The sequence below is a fragment of the Osmerus mordax genome, chromosome 12 (genome assembly GCF_038355195.1).
Source record: "Osmerus mordax isolate fOsmMor3 chromosome 12, fOsmMor3.pri, whole genome shotgun sequence".
Classification (NCBI taxonomy): domain Eukaryota; kingdom Metazoa; phylum Chordata; class Actinopteri; order Osmeriformes; family Osmeridae; genus Osmerus; species Osmerus mordax.
Window position 1 is genome coordinate 15,940,968 of NC_090061.1, and position 15,728 is coordinate 15,956,695.

Consider the following 15,728-nt stretch of genomic DNA (forward strand, 5'->3'; position numbering starts at 1 on the left):
TCAGAGTGGTAGAATACATCCCCGTATTCAGCATCAACATCAGATAGAAAAGCCTGAAATTCTCTGTGGTACAGTCCTCTAGCTCGAATTATGTTGACAGTTTTTACAACAGTGTTCATCACATCGCCCAGCTGGACAGTCTTGGCACACAGTGCTTCTTGGTGTATTATACAGTGCTTCCTAACAGCCTCACCTCCGCTCTCTTTTACCTTGGCACACACCAACGATGCCATTCCTTTACGCTCGCCCGTCATGGCTGGAGCTCCATCCGTTGTTACTCCACAGAGCTTGTCCCATTTAAGCCCCGTCTTTTCAACTGCCTCAGACACAGCTTCAAAAATATATTTTCCCGTCGTTGTGCCTTTTAGGCTCATCATATCAAGCAGCTCCTCCATACAGCAAAAATTATCATCTACTCCCGCAAAAAAATTAACAGTTGCGCAGTGTCTGTGGCATCTGTGCTCTCATCGCATGCTATCGAGTAAAAATCAAAAGCACAAGCGTTGTCTCTCAGCTGAAGTTTCAAGTTAGCTGACAAGTCCTCGATTCTCCGCACCACTGTATTTCTGGATAAGCTCACATTGTTGAAATCCGGCACTTTGTCTGGGCACATTATTTCTGTGACTTTGATGAGGCACTGCTTTATGAAATCACCGTCTGAAAACAGTTTGCCGTGCTGGGCAATAAGTTTAGCGACTTCATAACTTGCTATTGTGGCGTTTTCCTGAATTTTGTTAGCACGAAAAAAAAACTGCTGTTGAGCTTGCAAGCTAGCTACCATTTGCTTGACTTTCTGTGTTCGTTCGGCACCGGTGTACGATATGTAGCTCTGATGTTTGGTCTCATAGTGCCGACGGACATTATACTCTTTCATCACAGCAACATCTTCATTGCAAATCAAACAGACACACTTTCCGTTGATTTCTTTAAAGAAATTCTCATTTTCCCACCGTGTTTGAAATCTTCTACATTCACTTGCTATTTTGCGTTTCTTCGGTGCTGCCATTTCTGGTGACTCGGAAAAGTTTTTCTTCGCTTAATTTCGTTTCTGTGGCTGGCTCCATCTAGTGTTGAAACTGAGAAGTGCAACAAAGTTGAGCTCAAGCTTCTTGCGCGGGCCATATTCAATTATATTTTCAGAATTTGCCGCAGGCCAATAAAAACTGGACCACGGGCCGCAGTTGGCCCGCTGGCCGTACTTTGGACACCCCTGGTATAGGCCAAGAGTAACTACCACACCACAAATGGCCCAATATCACCCATAGGTGATGCTACAGGCCACACCTAGATGCACAAAGATACAAGGCTTTCTGGAATGGGTAGGCTCACCAAGCCCCCTCCCTTCACTCCTTGTCTTGAAATAAAAGCCCTTGTGGATCTTGATGGTATTGCATTTCAGATTTTGTATCCCATTGGTAAGTCTACAGCATGGATTTTTCTATACAGTGACAATTTGTGTAGAATATACATTTTTCAATGGTTCGCAATGTTAGGAGGAATCCGCCATTGCTGCTTGCAGCTATATTTATTATTATTATTATACATCTGCCATGGGAGTCTATGGCAGCCCCTAGAACCACATGGTCAGAAGTTGTGAAATTTGGCACACTCTTTGGGACCTGTCCCCTCATCACTTTCACCAAGTTTCATGTCTCCCATTCCAACCCTCTAGCGCCACCAATACGTCAAAGTTGAAGGTGTGTTTACACACGTTACCTTTGAACCATATGCCGCATTTTCCAAAATGAGGTATCATTGGATTCCCTGGATCAAGACAAGTTCAACGCACTCTATGACGTCATACCCAGTCATATAGATTCTCCGCCATTTTGAACGTTAAGGAAAAGAATTTTTTCGCTACTCCTCCTACAATTCTTGACAAATCTTCAAAATTGCCACAGATGATCTTCAGACCAAGCCTCACAAAAGTTATCCCCTGGAGCTTTGATTTTCGCAACCGTTTATTAGTTACAGCCAATCAAATTAAGCAACTGATCCGGAAAAAGGGAAGTGAGGTCATATCTTAGTGAATCTTTGATGCATTGACTCCAAACTTGGTGTATGGATTCATGACCGTTATTAAGAGGTCTGAAAAAGATAGGGTCATTTGAGCTCTAGGGGGCGCTACAATAGGCAAAACTGTGTTTTGACCAATAACTATTGATTTGTTTGTCGTATTTAAGTGATTCCTATGCCTGTTCCTATGTGATATCTTAGGAGGTCCCGTGTCTGACGCATGTTAACGCATGATACCAGACGAATTGATGAGGCCGCCATTTTGAATGAATGAAACTTTTTTCCCTACTCCTACACAATGTATCCAATATTCACCAGATTTGGCACAGATTATCTTCAGACCACAATCACCTTGACATGTCAAAATAGGACTGAATTACAGCTGTTGGGGCAACAATTTGGGCCAAATCTGACCACGCGTGCCACAGGAGAAACGGCTTACTTTTTGTATACAGTAACTGTACACAGCAATTCCCAGCACTGAAAATGGCTCACCTGGGATAAGACGGGCTCCTTTGAAGTGCAAGGTCGTAGGTTCGAATCCAGCCAAAGTCTCAAGCATGTCATGATACTGGTTTATCTGTTTAGTGAAGCCAGGTATGCGACAGTAGCTGTCGAGCAGTATAATCATAATGGTCACGATAATGTTTCATGCTCAGGGGATTTATACTCATGAAGAGTCTATTGAAGAGTTTATTGTGCTTTGTAGATACAGTGATGCTACATCTAGCCAGTGCATCGGATTTCTTGCATCATAACTTCTGAACAGATTTGTCATAAATCACAAGATTGGTCTCTTCTGATTCTACATGGCATACTAAGTCGAAATATATCACACTGTCCCGTGTCTGCCATTTTGGGCGTCGGCCATTTGGAATTTTCATTAAAACAAACTCCTCGTTCGCCGTTGCTCCTATTTTCATGGACATGTAATCAAATCATTTTCAGACCACAATCACCTTGACATGTCAAAATAGGACTGAATTACAGCTTTTTATACGTGCTTCCCACAGGAGAAACTGCTTACCTGTTTTTTACAGTAACTGAACACAGCATTTCCCTGCAGTGAGAATAGCTCACTGGGATAAGACGGGTTCCTCTGAAGTGCAAGGTCATAGGTTCGAACCCAGCCACAGTCATCAAGCATGTCATGATACTGGTTTATCTGTTTAGTGAAGCCAGGTATGCCACAGTAGCTGTCTAACAGTATAATGGTAATGATCATGTTTCATTCTCAGGGGATCTATACTCAAGAAGAGTCAGATTTACATTACATTTAGTCATTTAGCAGACGCTCTTATTCAGAGCGACTTACAGTAAGTACAGGGACATTCCCCCAGAGGCAAGTAGGGTGAAGTGCCTTGCCCAAGGACACAACGTCATTTGGCACAGCCGGGAATCGAACCAGCAACCTTCGGATTACTAGCCCAATTCCCTAACCGCTCAGCCACCTGACTCCCAGATTTATTGTGCTTTGTAGATATGTGTCCTCTAACCTCTAGGGGGGCGATCCCGTGTCTGACACATGTTAACTTGTGATACCAGCCGAATTGATGCCGCCATTTTGAATGAATTAATAAAACTTTTTTGTTCACTCCTCCTACAAAATGTATCAAATATTCACCAAATTGGGGACAGATTATCTTCAGACCACAATCACCTTGACATGTCAAAATAGGACTGAATTACAGCTGTTTAAACTTAGGCCAAATCGGACAACCGCTTGCCACAGGAAAAACTGCTTATATTTTTACCCAGTAACTGAACTGTGATTTGCAGCACTGAGAATCGCTCACTAGGATAAGTTGGTGTCCTGGCAACGGCAACGTCAGAGGTTTGAATCCAGCCAAAGCTGACGAGCTTGTCATGTCTCTGATTCTCTGTTTAGCGAGACTGTAAGCCACTGCAAAGGAAGCCAGGTACACCGCAGTCGCTAGTTACCTGTAGTCAAGCTACAAGCTATAGTCAATGGAATCCTCACACAAACTATCAAAATGATTTCAGATTTTCGAAACCGTTTGTCCGGTACAGCCAATCGAAATCGGCAGCAGAGCTGCCAAACAGAAAGTTGTGTCGTATCTCAGCAAATCTTTGATGGATTCATGCCAAACTTGCTGCATGTACTTGGAACACTCTTCTGAGGATGTCAAAAGTTTCTTCTGGGTCATCTGACCTGCTTGGCCACCCAATTGCTGCTTGCAGCTATATTCAGCTTTGAAGTCTACCGGCTACAAATAGCTATGTGTAGCTAACGTTAATGCAGTCAGTTTTATAACTTGTATAGCTAGCTAACGTTAGCAACGTTAGTCAACGGTTAGCTATTAACGTTGGCTAACGTACATTATATCAGTGCACTTTTCATCACAAAAATGCCATTACATATTTATTACAGATAAGTCAGTCCAAGAGACTGAATGATCCTCAGTTGAAGCCATGGGTGGTTGTCAGGAATTCTGGGGTTCTTCTCTCTGGATCTTAGGAATCCTACAAAATGCTCTCCCTTTATCTTTTCCCCGATGGTTCAGGCATCCCGGCGGCGGCGCACAGCAGCTATCCACCATGTCGAATCAACGTTTATTGAAATAGGCAGCAAATTAAACTATGTATAATATGTATGTAAGTATATATGTATGTACACTCTGGCACTCCACTTGGCTCTCCACTTTCCTGCCAAAATGGCGATGACCGGTGCATGATGGGATTGCGTGAAGTCAACTACCGGAGCTCTATAAGCACAATTTAAAGACATTCTTTTCATGTATCTAACTATTACATTTACATTTAGCAGACGCTCTTATCCAGAGCGACTTACAGTAAGTACCGGGACATTCCCCCGAGGCAAGTAGGGTGAAGTGCCTTGCCCGAGGACACAACGTCAGTTGGCATGACCGGGAATCGAACTGGCAACCTTCGGATTACTAGCCCGATTCCCTCACCGCTCAGCCACCTGACTATATTAGGTGGTGAGCCGAAGCTCAAAATCGTGCATTTGAATTATCCCTGGCGATGGAGGAGCTGGATTTTTCTGTATCGCTTTAAAACCTTTCTACAACCCTAACAAATTTGTTGGCATGTCCAGTTCTTGCACATTTTTCAAAGAACAAAGATTTTGTTTCTTTATCGACATAGGCATGTTTTCTGGACAACTATGGTCCGCATCCAATAAGCTGATATACATGACACCTTCATAAAATCCACCAATCGTATACCCTGATATTCAAGGCGAGTAAAGTAGGAAGTAAACATTCACATTTGCATTTTGGTGAGCCGGTATATTGTCAGTGGGTGACTGGGCTTCAAATGTATGGAAAAAGTAAAACAAATGGCTAATTCAGGTATTCTATATATATAAAGAATAAAGAAACATTCCACCTAAATGAGCATATTTGTTATATTATTGCACTGCTATTAGTCATCAGAGCAAGTTAACAATTAAGTGATAATGAAATGTGCAGAACATTGTTCAAATAAATGTACAGTATTGTTTTAAGTGTGTATCGCCTAAACATATAATGACATGAATCAATGACATACATAATTATAATTAGCCAAGAGTAGGTATACCACATCAGTAACACTCATCAATACATATTGACATCTCTGCACAGTTAGCAAGTTGGAAAAAAAACCTCATTAGCATAATACACGCATGTGCACAATTAATTGCATTGCTAGCAGTGTATTCAAGGCCACACGTAGTTGCAATCATGCTGTATGCATGTAGGGAGCAAACCAAAGGGATTTAATCTACCCATTTACTGAAGGTAGTTTGTCCAAGTTTGTTCAGAGTCCATTACAATTGCAAAATTTGAACAGCAAGGACAGCATTCTTGTAGAAAAAGCAGTGGAAATATTTAACTTAAATTCAGCACCTCAGAACCATATGCTAGGTAATGCTGGATTTCACAATGTTGTTACAGTAACTTCACCAACACAACAATAATAGCTAAATCACATAAGAGGAGTGAAAATGCAGCTCTGGATAAGGTTTTCCAAACAGAAGGTGTGTATGAAATTCTGTATTTTGTATGGCAAGATGTACAGTGGGGTCAGTGTATACAAATAACCTACTGCAAAATCAATTTTGCTGTTACAATCTAAGTGCACCACATTTTATTTGAAAATTAGTTTACATACATTGCATGCTTATTGAAAGCACAGACAGGACGAGCAGGGCAGAGGAGAATGGGCAGGACAAAGAAGACCTATAATCTGATGTGGAATACCATGCCCCTCTAGTCGTCCGAGTGTCTGCTCCCATGTTTTTTTTTTTCATACAATAAGGTAATTTATGCAAGATGCCTTTCTTCTTACTGGCTGGAGATGAACAGTCTAGAGCAGTGGTTCTCAAACCTGTCCTCAAGTACCACCTGTCTTGCATGTTTTAGATGTTTCCCTGCTCCAACACACCTGATTCAAATAAATGGGTCGTTATCTAGCTCTGTAGAAGCCTGGTAACAACCATTCATTTGAATCAGGTGTGTTGGAGCAGGGAAACATCTCAAACATGCAAGACAGGTGGTACTTGAGGACAAGTTTGAGAACCACTGGTCTAGAGGACACACATTTTGCATATACCTACAGGTACAATCTGGGGATTTTGTTGCTCAGAGACAACAGGAGTATGGTTTTGCAAACACTGCCTGTGATCAAGCCATAGAGCAAACAGAGACTCCAAAACTAAAGTTGGACTGACTGGATTCTCCCTAAACAAAGATGCAGTGCATAGATGCACCACATCACTCAAATATCAGATATTCAAAACATCATGTCAACAATCAAATGTATGATCAACCCATTTGACCAGACATTGGAGGGAGAAAGTCACATAACATCATGAAAACTTGCTTCAGATGCTGTTGTCAGCATCATTCATTGTGTATCTTGTGATTGCATCATTACTTACATTGAACTACAAATAACTTGGTCCGATATTTAACCGTGTATTATTCTCCACTACCCAGTTACATAATCCTTAACACTACTAGTAGTAGAGCCTACTACTAACGACTACTGCTGTGTTCGTCTTGGTAGCGATTGCGTTGATTGAATTCGATTTAACGTTCCTTTGTACGGTTTAGGCAGAAATACGTTTTTTTATGAACAGATTGACAAAGTTTAGGCTGTGGCAATGAAGTTCAGGTTGGTAGTCAGATAGTTTCCACTTATGAAAAACTTGATTTAACTAAGGGGAGTTCCGAACATGTTCTGTCGCCGTTTGGCTTCAGAGATATTTTTTGACTGTCTGGCATAGCCTACAGTGTTGCAGTGAGCTACATTGGTTTGAAAGCACAGGTAATGATAATTTCACCAAAAAATCGTTTACTTGTAATCTAATGTCATAATAAATCCTACAACAAAAATGTATTTGTGAGTAATGTTTATTTTAACGATTGAAAACGGATGCATCACAGATCGCTGTCGTATGTGTCGCCCGGGCAACAGAGGCTAATGTCATGATGCTAGCTAATGCATCAGCAAAAATAGTAGACTACTGTTTCCGAAAGTAGATGTACTTCTTAATTATATCAGCTCATATTGTACATTACATTTCACATCACAAATTAAAATAGTTATCAGCCTAGCTTCTTTGCTTGTGGTGTTTCTGCAGCTGTCTGCCGTTTTAGGTAAAGCCTAGCTATAACGTCACTGTGTCCAATCCCGACCGGTTTTTAGCTAACATTCTGATAAAATGCCACTTCAAATATTGATAAAAATAATCGTATCATGTTTTCAGCTGATTTACTGATTTCACGTTAAGCTTTTACTTCTTACCTTTCGAGCTAAATATTGTTAAAAAATTTAGAGTTAGATTAGCCTTTACTAGAGCCGGTAAAAAGACGCTGGCACCGGTAAATTAGCCGTGCGCTACCATTGTCCAAACCTGACTGCACTTCTATCCTCGTAGTAAACACTAGCCGCTGCTGTTTTTACAGAGATATTAACTTGATCCAGGGTCACCAAACTGACCGTCAATGCTGTCAACATATCCGGGGACGTAGTTATGTCCTCCACAATAAGATATCACGCTTCAACATCTCCAAACTATGCGATAAAATCCAATTTGACTGTATACCACCACCTGCTGGATGTTTTGTTGAACTCTTGTCAAAGTTTGCTAGCCCCCCTCCCTTCCTCCCCTCGACTACAGATCATGTCACACATGATCGTGTATTTTCATTGGCTAGACAAAGTAGTGTTAAGCTAGCATTGAAATACACTCATATGCTAACCCATATAGTAGCAGTACGATGACAACATAGACACACTTGTCAGAGTAAAGATCGTCGCCCAAGCGTCGCCCGAGTGTCACCGAGTGATCTTTCGGCCAAAGTAACTTTCCTATATTATTTAGACATGTAAACATCCATATATGTTCATGAATTGGACTGGGATTGGACATAGTGACGTTATCTCCCAGAAGTTAACGAGCTGCTAAACTAATGTTCCGCTACAGGTAGTCACGCGTGTTTTCGTGACGTTAGTGACTGTGGCTAGCAAGTTAGCCACCGTTAGCTTCACTTTCGCCACAAAAACTTTACTCAAACCTAAACCGTGCAACGGAACGTAAATCCCAATAGAAGCAACGCAATCGTGACCAAGAGAACATTTTGACACCGCCGTTATCTATATAGTCCAAATATTGACTGATCCTTAGGGGTGGGAAAAATAATAATAACTAGAAAGTGCATTTCCTTCAGAAAATGCGTTGGAACGCTGAAAGCTGAATTTATTATATTTTTTTTAATTGCTGAAAATACAGAAAAGCAAGCTGAAATAAATTTTAAAAATGTGTGAGTCACACAAAAGAGGCAGTGTGGAAAATGAACTGCATCATCTAACAATGCTAAGAGCTGAAATACAATGCGGGAGAAGCTGAAAGCTGAACTGTTAAACTGTAGAAGTAGTAGAAGTATAATATTCGTTTTAGTAGCTGAAATTATAGTGCTCTAACAGTGCGTGTCCACTGCAGCGACGCGATGCGAGCGACAACATGTTTTCCATTCATTTTCAATGGAGCCAGGCGAATCACTTGCGTGGTGCATTGTGGGTAGCGACGCGACGCGACCGAGTTGAGATTTTCTCTAGTCGGTCACGTCGCGAGTTGAGATTTTCTCAACTTTATGCAAATGAGGAGCTAGCGATGGCCAATCGGAGTGTTTTCTTGTTTCTCGTAACGTAGCAACCATGGTGAACATTTCTAGCTTTCTACACACCCATGTAAATCTCAGAAACGGTTTGAAAAACTCATGAAACATAATCAGTGATATTAAAAAAAGTTGAATAGATGTCAAAAATATGAATAAAAAAATAGTTTAGGGTTTTGTCAACATTTTAAAGTTTAAATGGTGGCTGTAAGATTGAGCAAGAAGGATTTGAAAGTTGAAGAAGTTTAAGAGGATTTGAAAAAGAACTCCATTGGAAAACCATGTAAAAAATATTACGAATATTGATTTATATTAATTCAAACATAAGAGGTAGAAATCTGAAAAGTCATAGCAGTCATAGCCTGAAACTACTGAATGTTTTGATAGCTGAACAGTTTTAATAGCTGAAGATTTGAAGGCGCTGAAAGTAGTGCTGCAACTAACGATTATTTTGGAGTAGTGTTTTAGACAAACTATTTTTTCGATTAATCGACTAATCTAATGATTATTTCCCCCCAAAGAAAATAATGACTCAAAATGTTGAAATTTTTATTCAAATGTATTTGAGTTATGTAAACATGTAAACATCATTATAAATAAACAAAATAGTAATACAAATTAAAGTGCAAATATGCTTTTAAAAGTAAAGTGCAAATAAAGTTTTAAAAGAAACTCAAAATAACAATCAAGCCTCTGCAAGTGCAAAATAACTCTGACATTCAAAGTCCAAAAGTAAAAAAAGTCCATCCTTCCCGACAATTAAAGTGCAAGTAAGGGTTTAAAAGTAAATCTAAATGACTTCAGGGGAACACACAATTCATACACGTTTCAAATTGCAATGTAAAAACGTGAGCAAATTGACATGCTCTGGAGTGAGGCTGGCTCTCTTCTTGGAGGCAATGTTCCCAGCTGCTGAGAAGAGCCGCTCAGAGGGAGTAGAAGTAGCTGGAATGCACAAGAATGATTTGGCTAGTGATGCAAGAGCTGGAAACCTTGCCTCATTCAACTTCCACCAAGACAGGGGACTTTCTGTCTTTGAAAGAGGCTGCTCTCCAAAGTACATCAGCACCTCATTACTGATCTTTTGGTTGTGCGCGTCCTCTTCACTGTTGTCATTGTCACTGTCCGTTGAGTTTGATCCAAGTAGTGAATCCAGTACTGAAACAGTCCTCCTATTTGGAGATACCTTGTCAGCTGATGCTGTGGCATCTTGGTTCCCACTGGTGAGCTGGTTCACAGTACTCCTATCCATGTGCTGTAGTGCCAGAGCTTGTACCTTATTCTGAACACTGAACCTCTCCTCTGGTGTCAGGTATTTCAGTTTTCTAAATTGTGGGTCAAGTGCAGCTGCAATGATCTGTTTGCTCTGTTTTATCATCTGTGAAGGTGACCTCTCCTGACCACCATGCAGTGGTTTCCTTTGAAGCAGCTGCCTGGAAGGCCTGCACAGGAGTTGTCTCATAAGAAGTGTGGGTGGACTTCAGAAGCTCTTTGACCAGAGGAGGCAGTGCAGAGACTGTCACATAACTCTCACCACTCAAGTACACAGTGGCACATTCAAAGGCCTGGAGAGCTTGGGCCAGTTCTTATAGAAGGGTCCACTGATCGCTTTTGAGGTCTAGGTATTGTTTCCCTCTCTGAGTTATTGCTGGGTCAGAAAGGGTTGCAGTGACTGGCCACCTCTGTTCCAGTAGGCGACTAATCATGTGATAGGTGCTGTTCCACCTGGTACTGAAATCTTGTACAAGTTTGTGTTCAGGAGTCCCCATTTGTTTCTGCTTCATTTTCAGGTTGCTTGCAGCCAGTTCACTTCTTTTAAAGTGCTCAACGAGACACCTTGCAGCACCAAGTGCTTTGCTGATCTGAGCGCATGATTTATTACTAACTGCAAAGTGTGGCCTGCGCAGCGGACAGACACCCATCCATTTTTATCTTGCAAGATGTTTGCAGCCAGCACAACATTGGAGCCATTGTCATGAACTACTGCCACAATTCTGCTTGTAGGGATCTCAAATATTTCCACAGCCTGCTCAATCCATGCAGCAATGTTGGGCCCAGTGTGCCTCTCTTCAAGTGGCATGGCTGTGAGGTAGAAGCTAGTGAGTTCCCAGCCATCACTTATAAAGTGACATGTGATGCCAAGATATGCCTCTGTGGCTACACTGGTCCAAGCATCAGTTGTGAGGGCAATATTGTTCTCAGTTGCTTTCAGAGCATCTTTAACCTTGGCAAGTGAAGTTTCATACTTTTGCTCCATGAGCTTTGTAAAATGAGTTCTGGAAGGTAACGTTGAGGATGTTCTCGTCAAGACTCCTGCCATCTGAGGGGTGCATGAGCCTCTCTTCAGGACAAACTCGTCCACACGCCTTTGCTTAGTACTAAAAGAGAAAAAGAAAAAAACCACAAAGTTTTAATTAATGTAGGCTATAGTATCATATTTTTGTATAATGCTAGAGTAGATCTCTCGTAACTGTGTTGATATGAAATTATTATTTTTCCACAATATTTAGTTTGACGAATGCTAAGTGGAGGAGGTTAACTATTCAGAACGAACGAAAAGACAGGCTACTCTGATAATTCACTGATTAACTACATTGCACGTAACATAACTGAAGTCGCGTTAGCAAGCATCCTCCATGAGACGTTCTGTTTTCCAACATGTAAGCGTAAACCTTACGATAAGTTAAGAAGGCTAGCGTTACTTAGGCAGTTAACTTAAACTTACCCATCAGCAGGAGAAGACGTGGTGGCTCCAGGATGCCTCAGTTTCAAATGTTCATGCATTGCCGTGGTGCTGGAATGAAATGCTAATTCCATTTTGCAGAAGTTGCATTGTACTTTTTTATTGCTGAAGCAGCATTCCAACAATAAAGATTCAAAGAACAATACTTGGAATGCTGAAGCAGCATTCCAACAATTAAAACTCAACCAAGCTACCATTGTGGTGCCGAGACTTGTAGGCTTACTAGGCTAGCTACTTGACGCATGGTCTTTAGTATCAGCTGATCCTGTTACGAACCATTCAATTAGCTAACAAGATGATACACGAGTTCTGGTTGGTTGGAGAGTTTAGGTAGTTGAGACCAGAGCCATAGAAAAAGAGAGTTGCGACACGCTTTGATCTCGCCGACACATGATCACGTGGTTCATGTAGCTCGCTGTAGTTCCAAAAAACCCCACTGCTGTCAACCGGTTTGAATGGTTTTCAATGAAGCTGGCCAACGGAAGTCGCTTTCTCAGGCAAATGATGAATGAAACAGGCTCGTTTAAAGAAATCCGATATTCTGGCTATCTTCAGCAGACTGGTATTTACAAAAGGCAGTCCTCCCTGACGTTTTTGGTGTAGAATGGAATGAAATACAACATTGTGAACACTCACTGCCAGTGAAACACAGGAAAAAGGCTAGAGCTTTTTTGTTACGTGGTTCCGGTAGCTCGCTGTAGTTAAACAAAACCCCCACTGCTGTCAACCTGTTTGAATGGTTTTCGGCGGGACAGACAGCAGCACCATCTCGATTCACTGACATTTTCAGTATATTAACACATAATGTCAATTGGTTACTGGTGTGTTGTATCATGTATGTCTGATACTTTATTAACATGTATGTATTACATTAACTTATAATACATAACGCAATATTGTGAAGCAGAGCTAGAAATGGCTATGCTAGCTACCATACTGTACCAACTGTACTGTACCATACTGTACATACCAAACAGTAGCCTAATGAGGACTATATTGTTCCACTTAACGTTTAACCTTCGACTGAAGTAAATGGGACTTGTTAAACGTTTTTTTATTCATCAGCCCACTTACAATTTACCACATTAACAACACTTAGGGCCAATCCCAATACTCCCCCTTACCCCTTCCCCCTAGCCCTTACTTTTGCGCATTCACGTGAGAGCTAGTGGTGTCCAAATACTCTTTTTGAGCTAGGGGTAGGGCTAAGACGAAGGGGTATACACCCCTTAAAACCAAGTAAGATCGGGAGCTTACTTGAAACCTAGTGCTATGTGAATACTGCGCGACCGGCAACAATGGCGGCCAGATCATCCAGAGAGTCCGATAAATGTAATATTTTCGTATTAATTAATTGATAAAAAAAATTATGACAGTCTTGTTTTGTGCTATACACAGTCCTGTACATATATATTTGCAACCATTTTCCTAATTGAAACGTTCGTTAAAAATCGCTAGTTTGCTACGCTAATGTTACAGTGCTGATTTACACAACAGTCCCGCATTTCTCTCACTAGCATGTCTACAGTTTTAAGTAAACTCCATTAGCAGCGAATTTCGTTTGATATCAGTGCATAACACTACTTTCTTTGGAGATATCGATACGTGCTAGATGACGTACCCGTAACCAAGTGGCATCCCATTTCTTAGGGATATGTAGCCCTTACCCCTCAGTTTCGAGGGCCAAGGGCTAGGGGTAAACTAAGGGCTAGGGGTAAGGGGGAGTATTGGGATTGGCCCTTATATTTGTAGTACTTGATGCAAGTTGAATCTAACCATTATCACCAGCAACTGCTCAATTTAAGACAAGAAAGGAGTTTGGTAAATAGAACATAATAAACAAGGCAACCAACTGCATTCAATAAAACATTTTATTGTACAATATGTCCTGTGTTCTTCCACTCCTTTTGTTTGTAGTGATCCGGTGATCTTCTGGCTATGATACATGTACAGCTAGCTAGAGTAAAAGTGTTGCTTACGTAGACCTACAGTCTAGCTCCAACTGCATTTAGAATCTAACAAGCTTACAATAAACTTTAACTAAAGCTGGCTATATAAAATATTACTAATAACAATTGATTTTCGTGAATTTACCAGCTAACTTGCTTCGGACCCCTTAATCTGCAATTCATTGTTGCAAGCTCTACTAACTAGGCTAATAAGAGCTCTATAGAAGACTTACTTTGTATGCCAACGAACACCAATGACTAGAAATAATTTGACAGACTATAAGCCAACTGACTTCTGGTTATGATACACTGACTCTGTCTGTCAGTTTTCTGATGTGATCTTAGCTGCAAAGGGGTGATCCTATGTAATGTAAGGATAACAAAGACTGTTTTGGGACAGTTGGTCGAGAGCAGGGCTGTACACTAACCTTTTCCACTGGTGGCACTTGCGCTACTAACTTTTTCAGTTACTGGCGCAAAACATGATTTGGTCGCACAAATTATTTATAGTAAGCCGCTCTGGATAATAATGAACCTGTATTGCATACAGGTTCATTATCAGGACCCTTATCAGGACCCTTAATGTGCACTTTAAGGGTCCCATGGCATAAAAAATGTTAACGATTTAACGATTCAACGATTCTGCTAACGGTTCTCTGTGCTTTTGCACATGCGCAAACTTTTATAGTTTATTCAGACTGCAGCAAACATGGCAACTAGGCAGAAGCGTTCTAAAGTTTGGTTGTATTTCACAAGACAAAATGACAACAACGCCACTTGTAACGCATGTAAAAAGTCTATTTCGTCGAAGGGCGGAAATGCCACAAATATGAAGAAGCATTTGAACACAAAGCATGGAATGAAGTTACTGGAATGTCATGTGTTCGATGCATGCAGCAGCGCAGCTAACATTCGCGCTTCATCTATAACTATCCAAGGTAGACCTAAACTCCTCAAAAGTGATCACAACCACTTGTCACTGTGTGAAGCAATTTGCCTTTATTGTGTGTAGTCGATCAAGTAATCTTCTGTCCCGTCGTTTGAAGCATACATTTTTGCTCCGACATTCGTCTCCCATTATTTATCACTTCACGTTAATTATCGGAGGGCGTGTGTTATCAGCAAACGTTCGAGTTGTCGTGTTAACCCAATATTAAACTGAGCGACACTGTCATATTATATGATTTGACCTTGGCTGAAAATTGAAGATTCTATAGCTAAGCTAGCGTAGCTATAACTGACATAGCTTAGCTTTAGAATCTTCAATTTTCAGCCAAGGTCAAATAGAAGTGTAGAAGAAGAGCAACGACATGAGATGCTGTTTGGGCCTGCGCTACTTCTGAGACCATCTGATTCATGGCCAGATGGATTTTGTGTTCTTGTCTGATGTTTGTGTGTCGAAGATTGTCATGTTGGTGTAATGGTTGTGCTGTTTAATAAATATGAGTTTGAAATACATTCAATTCAGTTTACCAATTGATTCTCTGAATAACTTTCACCACAATACCCAGGTCAGGTAATGTGTGGAATGCTTTAATCTATGACAATAAATTCCATGTCCTAACAAGATGACGGTAAAAAATGTGCTACATCCACTGCCTAAGTCCATAAATCCACGCTTGTGAGTTTTTTCCCCCTCATCTCCTCTTCCCTTTCTTGCTCCTCTTTTTCTGCCCTTTTTGTTCCCTCTCTCCTCATCGTCTCCTAATTGGAAGGACATTCCTGAGCTGTTGTTTTACGCCATCCAGGAACCCAAGCAGTGAGTAGGGGTCATCCATCAACCTAGTGATGGCCTAGCTGTAGTTATTAAGTGTCAATATCTCTCCTGTTCTCTGCATCTCCTCCTCTCTCCTCCATACCCCCCCCCCTCCT